Source organism: Ictidomys tridecemlineatus, chromosome 2, assembly GCF_052094955.1.
Source record: "Ictidomys tridecemlineatus isolate mIctTri1 chromosome 2, mIctTri1.hap1, whole genome shotgun sequence".
Lineage (NCBI taxonomy): Eukaryota > Metazoa > Chordata > Mammalia > Rodentia > Sciuridae > Ictidomys > Ictidomys tridecemlineatus.
The window spans coordinates 186,433,513-186,452,519 of record NC_135478.1 but is presented as its reverse complement, the minus strand read 5'-3'; the positions used below and the strand labels follow the sequence as shown (position 1 = coordinate 186,452,519).

Genomic DNA, 19,007 nt, shown 5'->3' with positions numbered 1-19,007 from the left:
CTTTGCAATAATCATAATGCCATGTAAAGTCTTTGTTATTACTACTACAGTACAGGTAAACTTGCCTACACTTCTGGGACATTGGTCTGATGGACTCAAATCCAGAGCTCTGTTCTCTTGATCACATTGTCTTTCAGCACACAAGGCAGGCTCACTGGAAATGAGAATCATACCTTTTTCACTAAAAGAGAATTTCTTTGTGGACATTTAGTGCACAGTATATAATCACCTTGAACAGCAACTTTGAATTTGAATTGCTAAACTCATTTGACAATTAGTTGATATTATATTTGAAGCGATTAATATTGGCTAATATTATTGAATTAATATCATATAAATACATTAATTAATTCCCATAGTGGCTTATTTTCAAAGATTCATTTATGGACTTTTACTTTGAATGACTTGGTATTTTAAAATAAGATTTGATATTATGATATGAAAATAACAGAATATAGTCCAAAGTAATTTCTTTTGTAATTTTTTTTTATTAGTTGCTCATGACAATACAATGATCTTGACATACCATACATTTGAATCAAATGGGGTATAATTTCTCATTTTTCCAAGTGTACAGGTTGCAGAATCACATTGGTCATACAGCCACGTAAATACATACAGCAATACTAGTGTCTATTTTATTCTGCTGTCCTTCCTATGCCCCCTTCCCCTCCTTTCCCCTCCCATCACTTCTTTCTACCCAATCTAATGTGAAATATTTCTTTTTTTTCCCCCTCACATCATCATCCATATATTTTGTGTAATGATGAGAGTCTTCTTCTATCTTCCGTGCAATTCCCTTTCTCCCTTCATTCCCTCCCACCTCTCTTCCCTATTTTGTGGTAATCTTCTTCTCTCCCTTTAAGAGCATGTTGCTTTAACTCCTTTTTAAAAGTAATGAAATAAAAATTTCTTTAAAGATAAATTATTCATAGTATGAATTACATAAGGACGGATAACTGTTTGCTTGCTTTTCCTTAGCCTGACTCACCCTAAATGAAATCATTGTTAATCGTTTCTAATGAATGTTTCTACAGTCATTAACAGGGAATATTTAGAATATTCCTTTCTCCTTTTACTTTTCCATCACTACAATAACATTAACAATGTATACATACATAATTATGTATTATTAGCCCTATTGACTGTTGAGTATTCCATTTATAAACATAGTATAGTTTATTTTAAAAATTATAAACTGATAACTTGTTTATCATTTTTGTTTTTGTTAAAGGAATTAATTCTATCATTAATGACAAGGCAGGGGAACCTTTGAGCAGTTCTATGAAGTGAATTTCTAGGAGAGAAGAGCTGGAAAATGGTAAGTCCATTTCATTTCAATAGCTATTGGAAAATTGACTTTCCAATAGCTATTGGTTCAATTAAAATTGATTACAAAAAAACTGTGATATGACTAACAGTATGTGAGGATAACTATTTCCCACATCTTTTAGCCAAAATATATTGATAAGCTTTTAAAATTTTTATTTATAATTAGGTTGCAATAAAAGGTATCATGGGTGTGTTTTGAATTATATTTCCTTAATTATGAAGGGAAACATTTTTTTTTCTGATTCTTATTGGCTATTTTCATGTTATTTCTGTAATTTTGTTCTACATTATGATTTTTTATTTTCTATTTCCTATTGATTATATTTGTTAAATTAATGATATTAGCCTTTTATCTCATAGGTACTGCAGTTCTACCAACCAAAATTTGTTATTTCTGTTTGGTTTTATTTATCATTGTTTTCATTCAAAAGATTTTGTTTTTGTTTCTGTTTCTGTTATTTTAGGATGTCAAAATTCTCATTTTTCTGTTGTTTTTTTTTTGAGTCACACTTTGAAAAATTTTACCCACTTCAAATTTTAAAAAGCAAACTTGACAGATGTTTTGTTCATGTCTCTGTGTGGATAGAGTGGTATTTAGAGGCTTTATTTAAGTATAGGTCACAGATTATCAAATTAACTGTATTTAAACTGTACAACTCCATACCATAGTCCAGATGAGGATATGTTTATCACCACTAAAAAATGTCTTGTACCCTTTGGTAGTCACTCCCCATTCTCATCCATTCTGTCTAAATATATGTGTCTGCTGAATATTACCATATAAATGGAATCTCACAATATATGGTCTTTTGTGTCTTCTTTAGTTCATGCAGTATAATGTTTCTGAGATTCATCTCTGTGCCAACAGGTATTATGTCTTCAAATCCATGAATATAGATGTACTTTTATTTATATTTTAAAATTTTTCACAGCTATATTTTCTAGTTGTCAATATACAAATTTTGAACACCTTTCATTGGATTTATTCCAAAATAAATTCTATTTTTTATAAAATTGAAATATTTTCTAAACTTAACTTTTATATTATTTATTGCTATTTTAAATAAGCACATTTTAAAAATATATTCATCTTCTCTGCAGCCATGCTGTTTTCCATTTAAAACACTGTCACATAAAGATGATTTATAGTTGAAAGTATTCTGAACAATAATCCCATTCATGTATGCACACAAATATGCATTCATAATTTGTTTTAAATTAAAAATATAAATTAACATATAGATAATTTTATCTTATCTACATATTTTTGTTGTTTGTCAAGATCTTGCAGATATCAAAGGTATATAAATTGCAGGCCATTCCACAACCAGGTTTTGTAGGATATCTAGTGTCCATGGTTTTGCTACACTGAATTGCAGAAGCATTGCTACACTAATGTTTACAAAAACAATAAGTTTATGTCATTTTACCAAGTATTCCCAAAAGACATCAGCATGCTTTTGCTGTGAACTACTCTGTAAAACTCACAGATGTCTGAGATTGTGTGTTACCAGGAAGGAATCATATCTGTTTCCTTACACTGTCTCACACTGTACCTGACATAAGAACATTCAGTATGCCTGTTAAATTCCTTGTTTTAGATTGAAAGTGTGACAATTTCCAGTGCTAAATTTGCTATCTAATAGAGATGGACACAAGGATGGAGACATAGTCATACTTAGTGTGACTCAGGTGTTGCACATTGTTGCTTATTGTTTTTCCTCTTACAGATTGAAGTAATAAAGGCCCAGAGGTTACAGTGACTTTTTTTTAAATGAAGGGAAATCTCAGTTTGATTTCAAATATCTTTGACTTGGGGGAGATTACTGAGATCATGTGGTTGAACTGAGCAGTTAGAAAATCATGTCATCTCTGGCATCACTCTCATGGTGAGCTGAGGCTCTGTGAAAACTTCCACTTGAGGGTATTATCTACTTAGTGAAGATGGCTACTTGCAAACAATCCTTTTTCTTTTGGTAAAGAACACATTTAAAAAGTGAATGAAGATATGTGTCCCCTCATATCTAATCTTGGTCATATGTGTGCCTCTGGAAAACTATAATTTTGTTCAAAATTGAAATAGTTGCTTTATGCATAGAAAAAGTTAGCTATGTTTAATTTGATAATCAACTTCTACAGGCAAAATAAAACAGTTCTTCAACTTTCTCAATTTAGTCTCACTTTAGATTAACTCCTACCAGCATGATTACCTCTTTTTAACTACTTAATCATTAGAAATCTTCTTTAAAAGTGCTGCTAAGAATTAAATACAATACTCTAAATGACCTATTATTGGACTCCTGCAGTCCTTTTGGAAAACAATAATTGCACTGCTTTGTTTGTGTTTAATTATATATTTCTTTCTTTCTTTTTTACTATTCTTGAAGCTTGGTGTCAAATACTTTAACTTGGTTACCTCTGCATGTTGATTTAAATGTGGAGATGTGATAACATCTTTCTATAACATTAGATCATGCCTGCCTACATATTTATGCATTGATATCTATTTGTGAAAGATTGAGATGTTGATACTTTTTACCAAAAGGCATAATATAATTATTCTTGTCATGTTTTTATTTGATTGGTTGTTTATCTTTGTGATACAATGGTGCATGCACTAGCTTGTTTCTGCATGTAAAAGTGACTGCTGTGTCAAGCTTTTCAAAAGTGAAATGCATGTGTAGAGAAGATAAATTTTCCTAGAAGACACAATCCTTACAAATCTTAGATATAGTTGTTTCCTCATAAATTTCTCTTTTCTAAACATCCCTAAAAAAATCCATTGAAGTTGACTAGAACATTTGTTTCTGCATATTAAGCTGTTAAAATATCCATAAATTTAATAGATATAATGCTTCTGGATATGACAAATTTTGTACTGCCAATATTTTAGTCATTAAAATTTATTGATTGGTGTTTCAGTCAGCCTTTTCACTGCTGTGACAGAAAGACTGACCAGAGCAATTTTAGAGGAGAAAAAATTTATTTGGGGGCTCACAGTTTCAGAACTCTGGGTCCATCGGCATCTGGCTCTATTTCTTGGGGCTCAAGGTAAGGCTGAAAATCATGGCAGAAGAGTGTGGTGTAGGGAAGCTGCTCACATGATGGTCAAGAAGGAGAGAGAGAGAGAGGGAGAGAGAGGGAGGGAGGGAGGGAGGGAGGGAGAGAGAGAGAGAGAGAGAGAGAGAGAGAGAGAGAGAGAGAGAGAGAGAGAGAGAGGTCTCCATTTGGCAAAAACAAATATATGCCCCAAAGCCACACCCCCCAATGCCCCACCTCCTGTAGCCACACTCTACCTGCCTTCACTTACCACCCAGTTAATCACTTCAGGTGATTAATTCACTGATTGTGTTAAGGACTTCATAAACCAATAATCTCCTCTAAACCTTCTTGCATTGTCTCACACATGAGACACCTGGGGGACACCTCACATCCAAACTGTAACACTTTCATTTCTTGTCAGTCCCCAAACCTCTCCTCTGTTTTACTTCTTCTACTCTACTGATGTTTATTCCATTTATTTTATTTTTAATTGGAGTTCAATAAAAATACATAAAGGTTGAGTATATTGTGGAATATTCTTATGTGAACATAGAATCATTTGGTCAATATTATGCTGTAGTTCCTCCATTTACCATCCTTCCTCCTACCCACTCTGTCCCCTTCCATGAATTCACTAATCTCTTTCTATTTTCACCTTTCATGGTTTTTGCCCCATTAATCTGCTTTAACTTTGACTTATGAAAGCAGATATTTAACCCTTGAATTTCTGAGTCCAGCTAATTTCATTTGGTATGTTGTTCTCTAGTTTGATCAATTTACCAGCAAATGCCATAATTTCATTCTTTATGGCTGAGTACAACTCTGCTGTGTATAAATAACACATTTTCATAATACACTCACTATTGACAAACATTTGGGATTAGTCAATAATTTATCTAGTTTTAACTGTGCTCTGATAAACATTGAAGTGGATGTATCACAATAAAATTTGATTTCAGTTCTTTTGGATAAATACCAAGGAGTGTTATAGCTCAGTCATATATTGGCTCCATTCCTATTCTTTTACACAAATTACACTAATTTGAAGTCCCACCAACATTATATGAGCATACCTTTCTCTCACATCCTTGCAAGAATTTAGTATTATTTGTATTAATGATGATTGATGAAATCTCAATGTGGTTTTTGGTTTGTATTTCCTCAATTGCTGGGGATGTTAAACATTTTTTTATATATTTGTAGGACATTTTATTTCTTTTTAAGAGAAATGACTGTTCAGCTCTTTCCCATTTGTTGATTGGGTTATTTTTATAGTTTTAATTAAAAAGATTTTTTGGTGTTAAGGTTTTGAGTTCTTTATATATTCTGGGTATTAATCCCCTGTCATTGAGCAGCTGGCCAAAATTTTTATCTATTCTATAGGCTCTCTCTTTTTTTTTTTCTCTTTTTTTTCTTTTTTTATTGGTTGTTCAAAACATTACATAGTTCTTGATGTATCATATTTCACACTTTGATTTAAGTGGGTTATGAACTCTCATTTTTACCCCGTATACAGATTGCAGAATCACATCAGTTACACTTCCATTGATTTACATATTGACATACTCATGTCTGTTGTATTCTGCTGCCTTTCCTATCCCCTACTATCCCCCCTCCCCTCTTCTCTCTCTACCCCCTCTACTGTAATTAATTTCTCCCCCTTGTATTATTTTTCCCTTTCCCCTCACTTCCTCTTGTATGTAATTTTGTATAACCCTGAGGTCTCCTTCCATTTCCATGCAATTTCCCTTCTCTCTCCCTTTCCCTCCCACCTCTCATCCCTGTTTAATGTTAGTCTTCTTCTCATGCTCTTCTTCCCTACTCTGTTCTTAGTTACTCTCCTTATATCAAAGAAGACGGATATTGTTTCATTTTCTGTTCCAAATCTTTTTAATTTGATGTCATCCAATTTATTAATTCTCAATTTTATTTCTTGAGCTTTAGACAAATTGTTGATGAAGTCAATTCCTGTACCCTATTTTTCTGATCTAATCCCTAAGTCTTAGTTCTGCTTTAATTTGACTTTTCTGCAGTCTAAGAGACTTCAGGTTGCTACAGTTTTTCTACAGGTGCTGCGGTTTTCTCAGCATCATTTGGTACAAAGGCTTTCTTTTTGCTAACATGTTTGCAGTATCATTGTTGAGTGTCAGATGATTATATCTACGGGTTTCTATCTGCGTCTTCTGTTCTATTCCATTGGTATTCATGTCTATTTTGATACAAATGCTACAATATTTTTGTTACTACAACTCTGTAGTATAATTTGAGATTTAGTATCATGATGCCCTCAGCATTGGTATTCTTACTCAATATTGTTTTGGCTCTTCGTGGTCTTTTATTATTACAAAAGGATTGTAAGACATTTTTCTGGTTCTATGAAGAATATCATTGATAATTTGATGGGGGTTACATTGAATCTATACAATAATTTTGGGAATATTAATTCTGCCTATCAAAAGCATGAGAAGTCTTCATCTTCTGAGGGTTTCTTCATTCCTTTTTCTTATAGTTTTTTCTTATAGTTATAAAGAAACTAGGGATAGAAGAAACTTACATTAACATTGTAAAGGTTATACATAATAGACCTAAAAACAACATCATACTGAACACAGAAAAGTAAAGCATATCTTCTAAAATCCAGAACAAGGAAGGATGTGCACTCTCACCACTCTTATTCAAAATGGTTTATCAAGCTCTATCCAAAGCAATCAGACAGGAGAAGATAATTAAAGGATACAAATAGGCAAAGAAGTCTTATTATCTCTGTGTGCTAATGATTTGATCCTATATCTAGAAGTCAAAAAAAAAAAAGAGAAAGAAAGAAAAAGAAAAAACCAAAACTCCACCAGAAAACTTCAAGAAATAATAAGCAGATAGCAAATTCTGCAAAGTAGCAGGATCCATAATCAACATACAACAATAACTTTCCTACACTCTAATAATGAATCTGCTGAGAAACACATCAAGAAAACTATCTTGTTCATATAAACTTAAGAAGCCTTGGCCTTTTATTCAAAAAGAGATTCTCATGTTATATGTCTATCACTCAAGCCTTGTTTATTTGAAAACATATCCTCTATTCTCAAAGAATCCGTACATTTTCTGAAGAAACTGTCCTTTTTATTTCTTTTGTGTTTCTACATCGAAATCAGTTCTTGATTCAGAATTTATCATTTTATCATTCATGGTTGTATGGTTTCCCATATTTTCTTCCCATTGTTTTCTTTCTACTCAGCTTTTCCTTTTATTCTCCTGACAACCTCCATAGCACCAGTCAAACCAGCTAGTATAAGCAGGCATTTCATATTATTCAATATGAATTGTTATGATTGAGAGAATGCTACTGCATTTGTGTACAGGAATCATGAATTCTAATGTCCTATAATGCCCATGAAATTCCAAATCCAATCAATGGTTTTTCTATAGAGCTCTAGAACTTATCACTTCTATCTCATTGTGTTTGGGTACACATCATCTCCCACTATCTCCCTGCTCGCTGCCCTACTCTTTCCTATACTCTAGTAATCACTATTATATGTTCCAATCCATCTTATTTTAATTTATTTAACCCACAGGAGAGATAACATGTGGAATTTGTCCTTATGCTTCTGATGTACATGGTGGAGGATTATAGTTCACGATAACCTATTGTATTTTATGAATAACAGGAAATGAGGGGCTAAAAAGCTACAAACACAAAGTAAATATAAGAAGATGGAAATATTTATTACCCTGATTTTATTAGTACATATTTTATATGTGTCTTGTAATATCACACAGTACCCTATAAATATGTACATTTATGACTGTTTAGATGTTTAAGGAGATAGAAAATGTTTACTGATTTGATCATTACACACTATATATACATATATATATATATGATTATTGCATCATATTCAATAGATTTGTACAATTAAAATAATAGTTAAAAAGTGAACTACAAATTATTCTGCGACAAGTCTATGAGAATCTGATTATTTTACATAATTTCACAAATAATTTAGATATGCCACATTTTTAAGTTAATCAAGTGTTGATACTTTCTTTTCTTGGATTCTTGATGGTTAAAAACAAATGTTATAGCAAAATGCTTTGTAACTGAAAGGCACAACTTATTCTTTTTGTTTGCTGGAAATAAACTTGTTTCTGCTATGAAAATTTCCTTCCTAAAGACTCAGCCACACTCAGCCTCCTGTGTCAGAAGTTTTTTTACAAAGTATTTTACTATTATTCCAGTTGCTACTATTCCAACATAGGAAAAAGAAATGAATTTTGTTCTTTTTAATTATCCCAATTATATTCATACTAGTCCTTTACCCATAAAAATCATTTAATAAATCACAGAAGTGAATATTTTGTTTATTTTTTATGTTAATGGAGTTTATTTCTTGAACAAAATTACTCATTTATTTTTATATAATCTAGTACTAGGAAAAATAATTTTTTTCATTGTGAAAAAAAATTTAACTCACTTTATTCCATAAATTGCAAGTGCTAAACACTAACTTAAGATGCAAAGATTTTAATTAAATTAAATTTTATAAATTTAATGGGTTAAAATGTGATTTGACAATAACAATAAAGATTGTCCAAAAATCTAGAAAAGAGATTAAGTATCCAGGAATTAAATATGAATTTGATTATATATATATATATATATATATATAATCAACATGCCAATTGGTATACAAAAAAGTAACACATAAAGGCCAACATAGACTAAATAAAATAAGAATTCTAACATTGTTATAAAAGTTGCATCTAATTACACACTTCTATAAATATCTTATGAAACTTTTGGCTCCCACCAGTTATGGAGTTGATAGTAACATACCTTTCCTGCAAATGAAAATATTTGAATGTCTAATTGAAAATGAGAAAATAGGATTCTAAGAAGTTATATTTGTTTTAATTTGGAATACATTAGTTGGAATGTGTTGCTTTTTAAAAATCAGATTAGCTCCACAGCAATCAGAAATTCCTTTCTGTCTTCTGCCCTTTTCCCTTCTGAGTTATTTGGTTCTTTGAATATATATGGATATTGTTTTGTTTTGTTTTGTTTTTATTTTCCTTTTTTTTTATCAGTAAAAACCAGGCTTGAGTAATATTCTGTTTCTGAGGCCCATGATGAAAATAGGGAGACATGTAAAAATGGACCCAAAAACGAGAAAATGTGACTACATAAAAGGTAAGAAGCAAGTGAGATTTATTAGGTAACCCATTAAATCAATTTTAACGCCAGGGAAGTATAGTGACACTTTCAATAGGGACAAAGCTCTTCCCTGAGAGAAAGCTTTGATTATATGCATCTTATCATTTTTACTAATGCCAGCATAATTTGCAGGAGTCAAAGTCTGTATTAACTAAAATTAGAACAGTGAGGATTAGTGTGTGCCCCAAATGTTCAAGAAGAGAAGCCTGATCTGAGTATTAAAATTGATGTGATAAAATGGACATCATCCTTTTCCATAGATATTCGAATTGCTAGCCAATAAGTGGGTTACCCTTTGTTAGAGACTATTCATCCAGTTTGTTATTAGTGTTAAGAATAAGCAAATCTTGAGAAAAATGAAAATCTAGTATTTATGTATTGTCAAGGTTCACAGGAACGAGAACAAATAGAGTTTGGGATACTATTTTAAAAAATTTTTTTAGTGTCTTCACAGAGGCAGGTAAATCTGCTGAACAGAACCTAAGATGTACAGTGTATGCCGGAAATCAATCCAGTCTTAAAAGAAGCATTTGACAGTGCATTAGATGAAAATTACTATTTTTTTCTTTAAATATTTGTTTTGCTCTTAAATTTACTCCCATTTCTATGTAAAGTACTGATATTAAAAATAGTCACCAATCGAGATAATTAATGTTAATACATATAAGGACCTATGTATTTTTCAAGCCTATTCTTCCTTTTAACAAGATTAGATTAGAAGTATCATTTGTAAACATTTTTTGAATTATTACATTTATTTGTCTGCATTGTAAAATTAACAAGGTCAATGTGATTTGCTCATATGAAGACATTTTTAAACAACTGTGTATGAAATATCTATATATGTATTTAAATATGTATTTAAATAAATTTCATAAAAGTTTAGAAATACTATGTACCTCCTAGGGTTAACTTGGCAAAAATAAAATTGAGTAAAAAATATAGCTATGGTTCTGTGCTATTTGCTTTTGTGCTCTTTTTGTATTGTTTTCATGTTGTTCAAGATATTAGTATTATTTTATACCCAGAAGTGAATCTCTAAGGGTGTTTCTGCAAAGCCCAAGCATGGTTTTCATCAAAGACAGCATCCAAATCTCTGAGTGGAAAATTCCATCTAGTCAATTTCTCGCATGATTTGTATTTAGCTTACTCAGGAGGTTTTAAGGGGTGCAAGAAACCATTGAAACAATAATTCCTGAAAAAATACATTATGTATTATTTGTTCTGCCCTCGATAAGTGATTTTACTCGCTACAATACTTGGGAAGCCACTTTTTCCTTATGGCTTGTCTGACTCTGCAATACCTTGGAGTATAGACTTTTCTTTAAAACATAGGCTCAAATCTAAAGCCAACCACATAAAAATGAACAAAAGTGTTTATATATTCAAGGGACTATGGAACTGGAAACTCATTTTAGCAGTGTTATTGACCAAAATTAAATGAAGTGGAAAGCATTTTCTTAGATTCTATCCAAGTGAGTTTAATTACATTATATTTAGTGGACAATGGATGATATGACATTTTAAATAAGACTTTTATTAGTTTATACAAATATATCCAAAATAGTCATTACATATGTAATCAGTATGAAACACTTTGATAAAATGATTATTAGACTAATTTTTTAAACTCCTGCATGCATTTTAAGCTTAGAATATTTCTCAATTCTGATGGGCCACTGGGAGCTGAACAGAGAAAGATTTGAATGATTTTAAAAATTAAATAGTTTAACCCTTACTAATTAAAAATTTCTAACATGGGGATTATTTTCACAGTGATAGTAAATGGAAGAATTCTCTGGGAGTGGGGAGCAAGAAGCATAGCAAAACTACGCCTGAAAAATTCTAAAGGAAATGTTATCTTAAACCACAAGGTGTTAGGAGTAAATACTATTAACCTCCACATTCCCCGAAATCTCACTTTTCGAAAACTGGTAGCATACAATGTTGCATTTATGAATGGAAGTGTACAATATTTTCTCATAATTCTACAATGATATTGAGAACATATAATCAGAACAAATCTAAGAGGAAATTAAACTAAAAAATATATAAAGCATGTAATCCAAGAAACCCATAGATTCAATTGGACAGCACTATCATAGGAAAGAAAACTCGAAAAAAGAAATTTTGATACAAATTGGATATTTTATTTTCATTACTTGACAGGTGCAAATGCATAATACAACACAGAGAAAATCTTATTAAACACGTATTTCACTATTCCCCACCTAACTAGCTACCCCAGTTCTCCTTTTCTTGGAGATTTTCACTGCCCAAATCTGGAAACATGAGGAACTGTGCTTACCCAGGAGCTCAAAACCACTAATTTCTTTCCTTTTTTCTTCTTACCTCTCTGAACCTGGCTCCACCCAACCACTACCTTATCCATCCTGCTGACAAGTCTTGGTAGTTTGATAAGTCCTACCTAAAAAAATGACCAGTATTTAATGTCTTAAATTTTTGCTCCCTCTTTTCATTTTTTTCAACTCTGTTTTTCAGTTCTAACACTCTCTTCTCTTTTTCTTCAGGTGAAAATGTGAGTAATTCACTTTTGCCTGGAGGCATTTACACATGGAGTACAACTTTCTGCAAATCTTGGGTGAGAAAAATGAGCAATTTTTGGAGGACAAAGCACACATCACAATTTAATCCTTTCCTCCTTCTGTGCATGGAGTCATGCCTTACCACCAGCATTGTCATCTCTGAAACATTTATTGAAAGCCATAATGACAAGAGCACTTTCGCTGAATGGCCCTGTTATTATATAGGAGGCATATTAGAGACTTCTGTCTCCACTCTGCCTGCTCTCTGGGCAATCCCAACCAAGATCAGAGTTTCTTCATTGCAGTTGCTTGCATCATTCCTACTGTGGACATTAATCCAAGGAAGGAGCCATCTCAGCACCACTATGACATAGTTTTCTTCCATGGTTAGATCAGTATTTTATTAATTCATTTGGCCCCCCAGTCATAAATGAGGTCTTCCCTTCCTCTCCTAAATCACATTCAGCAACATTCAGCAATAATTCTCAATTCACATGGAGAATTATTCAGACCTGCATTTATATTAACTATATTCAAGTTCAGCTGATGTAGTTCATGGTTTTCCAATCCTGTTCTAAAGCCCCAGTGGCATGTTGTGATCGTTTCATTCAATAACAATACAAAAGCAGAGGGCTTTTCTTTGTTGCTGATGCTGTTTATAAATTGGTCACATAACTCTTAGTCCCTGATCATGCTGTCACAGGTTTTCTCTAGAATAATCATGGAAGCTGCTGGGAGAGCAGATTTTATACCTCAGATTGCAAAGCAGCCCCTAATGTAGAATCTTACAAATTTGTACATAGTAGTTTCTCATGTCTTGATCTAATGTGCTGGTCTGTAAGTGGCCTTTACCTTGAGCTTCAAACTTTTATCATTATTTTTTAGAGAAGTTTTAGATTTACAGAAAAAATACAGATTTCTCAAATACCCTCTGGCCCCATATATGCTTAGACTCCACATCGTCCACACCCCCACTAGAGTGGTGCATTGTAATTTGTTCAACCTACATTCACACATCATTAGTAACCAAAGTCAATAATTTACATCAGATTCAACCATGGTGTCCTTCATTCTGTGGGTTCATATAAAAATACAGTGACATGTATCCACCATTATAGTATCACACTATGGTATCATAATTTCACTATCTTAGAATCCTCTGAGTTCTATATATTTATCCCTATGCATAATCTCAGTCTCAGAAAACCACTAAAGTTTTTACTGTTTTCATAGTTTTTCTATAACATGATAAAAAAAAATAAGGAGTGTATCAGAAACAAAATTATTCTATATGACATAATTTTGTTATGGTTTGTGTATGAGGTGTCACCAAATCTGATATTTGTTCCAAGTAAAATGATTGGATTATGAAAGCTATAGACTAAATTAGTGGGTTAATCCATCTGATCAATTAATAATTTGAAAGAACTACTGGATGGTCATGGAGGTAAGGGTGTCTGACAGGAAGATTACTGGGGATGTGCCTTTGGAGTATGTATTTTGTCCCTGGTGAGCTGAGCTTTCTTTGCTTCCTGGTTTCCATGTCCTGAGCTTCTTTCCTCTACCTTACCTTTCCACCATGATGTTCTTCCTCACCTCAGGTCCAGAGCTATAGAGTTGGATGATCAGGAATAAACCTTTGAAACTCTGATCTAAAATAAACTTTTCTTCCTCTAACTTGTTCTTGTAGGGTATTTTGGTCACAACAATGCAAATTTGACTAAAACAGATTTCTGAGATATGTTTTCCTTCCATTTTTTCACTAAAAATATCATTTATAAATAAAATAATATATTTTCTTATCATTACTTCCTGCAAAACAGTAATATATTCATAAAAATAAGAAAGAAAGTTTAAGTCAAAATGTATCTCTCACTATCTTTCTTTCCTCCAAACATTTTCTTTTTTCCTTCTTACCATGCCTCAAGAATACCACACTTCTTTAAAGAGACAAAATGGAAGACTTCTGCCAGTTGTTCTCATATTTAACACTATGCAGGAGTGTTATCTTGTTTCTTCTTCTTCTACTATTGACCACAAAGAAGTAATGGTAGGGTAAAGTCTGTGGGAGCAAAACTCATATATTTTCTCTCATCTTTATACACAAAATTTTGCTTTCAGGTGCTCTTCAAATCCAAAAGAGTAGAATAGATAAAATCTAAAATTCATCTCTCCAGTAAAGATGAGAAGGGCTGTTGTAAAACGAAGGGACAGATGGGTTTGAAGAAGTTGAACTGCTTTATAAATATGGACCTATTATGGTTTATATTATGTACTTCAAAAGTACATATTTTAGAGGTTTCTTGAAAAAAAATCAAGTGTCAAATATGTTAAGGTGATCTTAGAAGTGACACATAGGAAAAAAAGGTAAATTTGAAGGACAGGTGTCAAATTAGCATTGCTATATTTGTTCTTCACAATTATCTCTGCTCCTTTACAATATTTCCAGGTTAAAAAAAATAAAAGAGAGTTTTCACAATTTCAAATTTGACATATTAATTTGGAACATTAGATTTCATTTTTTTATTTTAGTTTAGAATTAATTAAAATATTTGAGTGCTTTATTAATCATTTAAATGAAAAATGTAGTAATTAAAAGAGTAATGAAAAGATTTGGAATAATATATATGGAGTAATTAGAATGAAGCAGGGAATGTAGATGAAATGAAGAAAGCAGAGTAATATAGGGTATATAAAGATAAGAGTCATTAAAATATTTGATGCTTGAAATTAGATACATTGCAAAAAGGAAGAAAAGATAAGAAATAGTAAGACAAGTTGGTTTTTTTTGTTTGTTTTTTTGTTTTTTTGTTTAAAGGAGAGTCAAAATTAAGCAGTATGAATTTCAGAGTGACTACCACATCAGGGAATCTGTCTACCATAATTACAACCTTCATATCCTCCTTCCCAGAAACATTGTTCCTTTCAGGTACAGCTGTCAGAATGGCAGGACTCCCTAAAATATTCTGGGTTGGCCTCTATTGGCCATAGAGGCCAACCCAGAATATTTTAGGGATAGTTCTGAAAACATAGCAAATTACCCCCTAAAAATAGTAGCAAAGTTATGTTTTTCCCTGAAGATTTCCTAAGTGAGTTTTACAAAAGTTTTCAGTTTTGTGAAATGTACTGAAGTATGTTCTGTTCTATTTCTCAACTTTTTGAACCCCTTGGGATTTGTTGGAACTGCTAACAAGCTCTTTGCTGTCTCCACTGCGCCATATCATTTTTAAAAAGACAAATTTGTCATATCTCTTGGCAATGTAATATATACAATATATTTATTTTGTGTTTCTTTTTCTAATTTGTCCTAGCATATCCTATGAACTATTGAAATTCTCTGGGCTCTTTCTGGCAGCAGTAAGAAAGCCAAGAAGTTCTATTTCCAACACAGACTACATGAATTTCAAGTTGTTTCATACTGCTTTTGGAAGTTTTCCAATGAAAGTAAAGAGCATTTATAACTACTTACTGTATAAGAGTTGTAGATGTTTATGGTTAATCTAAAGATTTAAAAGAGTAACTTTTATAATGTATAATGTGCTATATTTATATATAAATAATCTTATTATGTCAATAATTTTTATATTTTAAAATTAAATCTCATATTAAAGTTAAAATCAAATCAAATTAATTATTTTTATAAAAATTAGTGGTAATGGAGGTATTCTAAATTATGAAATGTGGAATATTATATAAGAATGTTGCTAAGGAAAAAAAAACTAAATTTTTTATAACTCAATATTGAACTTGTAAATTAATGAAATTTCCAGGCCAAAAAGGAAAGGGAAAAAATGTCAAATGAAATAGCAAGAAAATAAAGAATTAAAATAAACCAAAAAAAGCAATGATGTGAGTGAGAAACTTCATATATTTAAAAATGATCTTTTCATAAATTAATAACAAACAGAATAATTGCTTACTAACTTAATCAAGGAAAAAGAAAACACAAATATTAAAAATAAGAAAGGATAATGGGGAAATAACATTTAAAGTAGATTATTAAATTTTGAAATATCCAAAATTCTCTTTAATTAGAAAGATGTAATTTCTGAGGGAAATGTGATTTTCTGAAATTGACCCTATGATAAATCAAAAGACTAATATTATGGTTTGGATTTGAGGTGTTCCACAAAGGATCAGGTGTGAGACGATGCAAGAAGGTTCAGAGGAGAAATGATTGGGTTGTGAGGGTCTTAACTCAGTTACTGAATTAATTCCTTGATAGAGATTAACTAAATTGTAACTGAAGTGGCAGGGTTTGGCTGGGGGAGGTGGGAATTAGGGAGCTGGCTTTGGGGTATATATTTGTGTCTGGCAAGTGGAGACCTCTCTCCTTGCTTCCTGATAATCATGCTTTCCTCTGCCACACTCTTCTCCCATGTTGTTCAGTTTCACCTTGAGCCCCAAGAATGGAGCCTACTGTCTGTGGATTGAGACTTGTGAAACCATTAGCCCCTAAATAAATTATTCCTCCTCTACAATTGTTCTAGTGAGGTCTTTTGGTCTCAGCTGAAAGAGCTTACTGAAACAACTAAATAGACTAATTTTTATAAAAACTAAAGAAATGTATCAAGAAATAAACAAAACCAGTTGATTTCAAAGATTCTATCAAAATTTTGAAGGCTGGAGAATCTCAATGCGTTTTACATATTTTTTACAAATAAAATTTAAAATAAAGCCTAAATGAAAGCCTAAGACTTTTTGTGAAGTCAGTAGTATTACATTTATGCCTAAACCCAATAAAAACATTTGAAAATGAAAATTACAAATATAATTTTTGATATTGATTTAAATGTTCTAATATAGTAGGAAACAGAATATAAGACTCATTAGGAAATTTATACATCACAATCTAGTGGTATTTAATATAGGTCCATCATGCTGATACAATATTAGGAAATCCATAAAAGTGAGACACCATATGTATCTGAGGTCCTCACCACCAATCCTCATGCAATTATTGACTAGGAGGACTCAAAAAACTCAGCACACATACATAATCATAATTATGACTTATTGTTCTATGAGGATGCAAAGCTAAATCAGCAAATAAAAAAAAAAGGCAGAGGAGGAAAATCCAGGCCAAACTAAGTCCAAAAATTTTCTAATGTTCTCTCCCAGGGGATTCACATAAGCCATACTGAATTCCCTGAAGAACAACTTTGGACAATTCATGTGAAATGGTGATTCCTAAGGTAGCTCATTAGAGGTTTAGTGTTTAGTTTCCTGTTCAGGATTGGTCATGTAGGCATAGATAAAGTTATATGAAAGAACCTATCAAAATTCTAGACCAGTATAAATCACATCACTTGTGGGAACATTTTAGGACCAATGAGATACTTGTACCCATTAAAGTGATGATAATACTCCCAAAATGTTAGTTCTCCTTTCATTATATGATAATGCCTACAAGGAAAAAAAATCACATATCACCAAAACTGATAGACTTTTCCAAATTTATAACCCATTCCTGGTTGAGGGTCTAAAGGAAATAATAAATTGATGTCTTAACATGATATAAGGAATTATATAAATTCTTAGTCTTAAAACTGGTATTTCACTTTACTTAATGCAGGAGGAGTGTGGTATTCCCAAGAAGATTTGAGAAAAGGGGTTTTCACTGTCACCATAATCATTCAACTTAATAGTGGAGGTTAGCAAATTTAATCAGACAAAATGTATAAACATAAGAATCATAAAGCAAATGTAAAAACTATATTTTCAGATGGCAAGTTTTTATAAGTAGAATATCCTCTATATTCAATAATAAAACTAAATAAAAAAAAACATTTTGATGCAGAGTAACATACAAAAATAGCACACTAACAAAAAATAATAGATCATCATGATGATACTGTTACTATTTGGATATGAGGTTTCCCCCAAATGCTCACATGTGAAGCAACATAGGAAGGTTCAGAAGTGAAATGATTCGGTTGTCAGAGTCTTAACCCAATCAGTTAATCAATCCCCTGATGGGATTAACTGGGTGAAAGCTGAGGCCAGCAGGTGTGGCTGAAGGAGGTGGGTCACTGTGGACATGAATTTTGGTTATATATTTTGTATTTGGCAAGTGAAGGCACTCTCTGCTTACATCATGTGAGCCACTTCCCTCTACCATACTCTTCTGTCATGATGTTCTGCCTCGCCTCATGCCATCAGGCATGAATGAAACTAGCTGTCTATGGACTGAGACATATGAAACTGTGAGACCTCAAATAAACTTTTCCTCCCCTATAACTGTTCTGATCAGCACTTTTAGTCACAACAGTGATAAAGCAAACTAAAACAAACACAAAAACATCAATATTCAACCACAACAATTGCTACAAAATGATAAAGAAATAAATATAACAACAAATTTGTGAAATCTGTGTGAAAAATTTGAGAGTCCTGGAGTATATGGAATTAGGACAGATAAATAGGGAAAAGGCCTCTTACTTTCATGTCAGACTACTCCTATTTAAAAAAAAATTGAACTTAATTCTCTAATTTAAAATTTTAATACAATCTATAAAATTGTGAACAAGTTTCTTTATGTAGTCACGTAAGTTGATACAGTACTTGAAATCATGTGGTGAACCAAACATACAAAAATAACTTGGAAAACACTAAAAAGAAAATTGTTGTAGGGCTGAGGATGTGGCTCAAGCAGTAGCGTGCTCACCTGGCATGTGTGCGGCCCAGGTTCGATCCTCAGCACCACATACAAATAAAGATGTTGTGTCCGCTGAAAACTAAAATATAAAAATATTAAAATTCTCTCTCTCTCTGTCTCTGTCTTTCTCTCTCTCTCTCTAAAAAAAAAAAAAAAACTGTTGTACAGGGGAAGAACTATTCCAACCAAATATTAAGTATACTGCAATGTACAC

The 19,007-nt window shown here is 32.1% G+C and overlaps 1 long non-coding RNA gene across 1 annotated transcript; it reads left to right on the top strand.

Annotated features, from left to right (window-relative positions):
* The first annotated feature begins 991 nt into the window (after positions 1–991).
* LOC144370297 (uncharacterized) lies at positions 992–15,670 on the top strand. The gene is made up of 3 exons (XR_013430243.1): positions 992–1,321; positions 12,121–12,191; positions 15,447–15,670. It is a non-coding gene; the product is annotated as an uncharacterized LOC144370297 (long non-coding RNA).
* Positions 15,671–19,007: the final 3,337 nt, after the last annotated feature.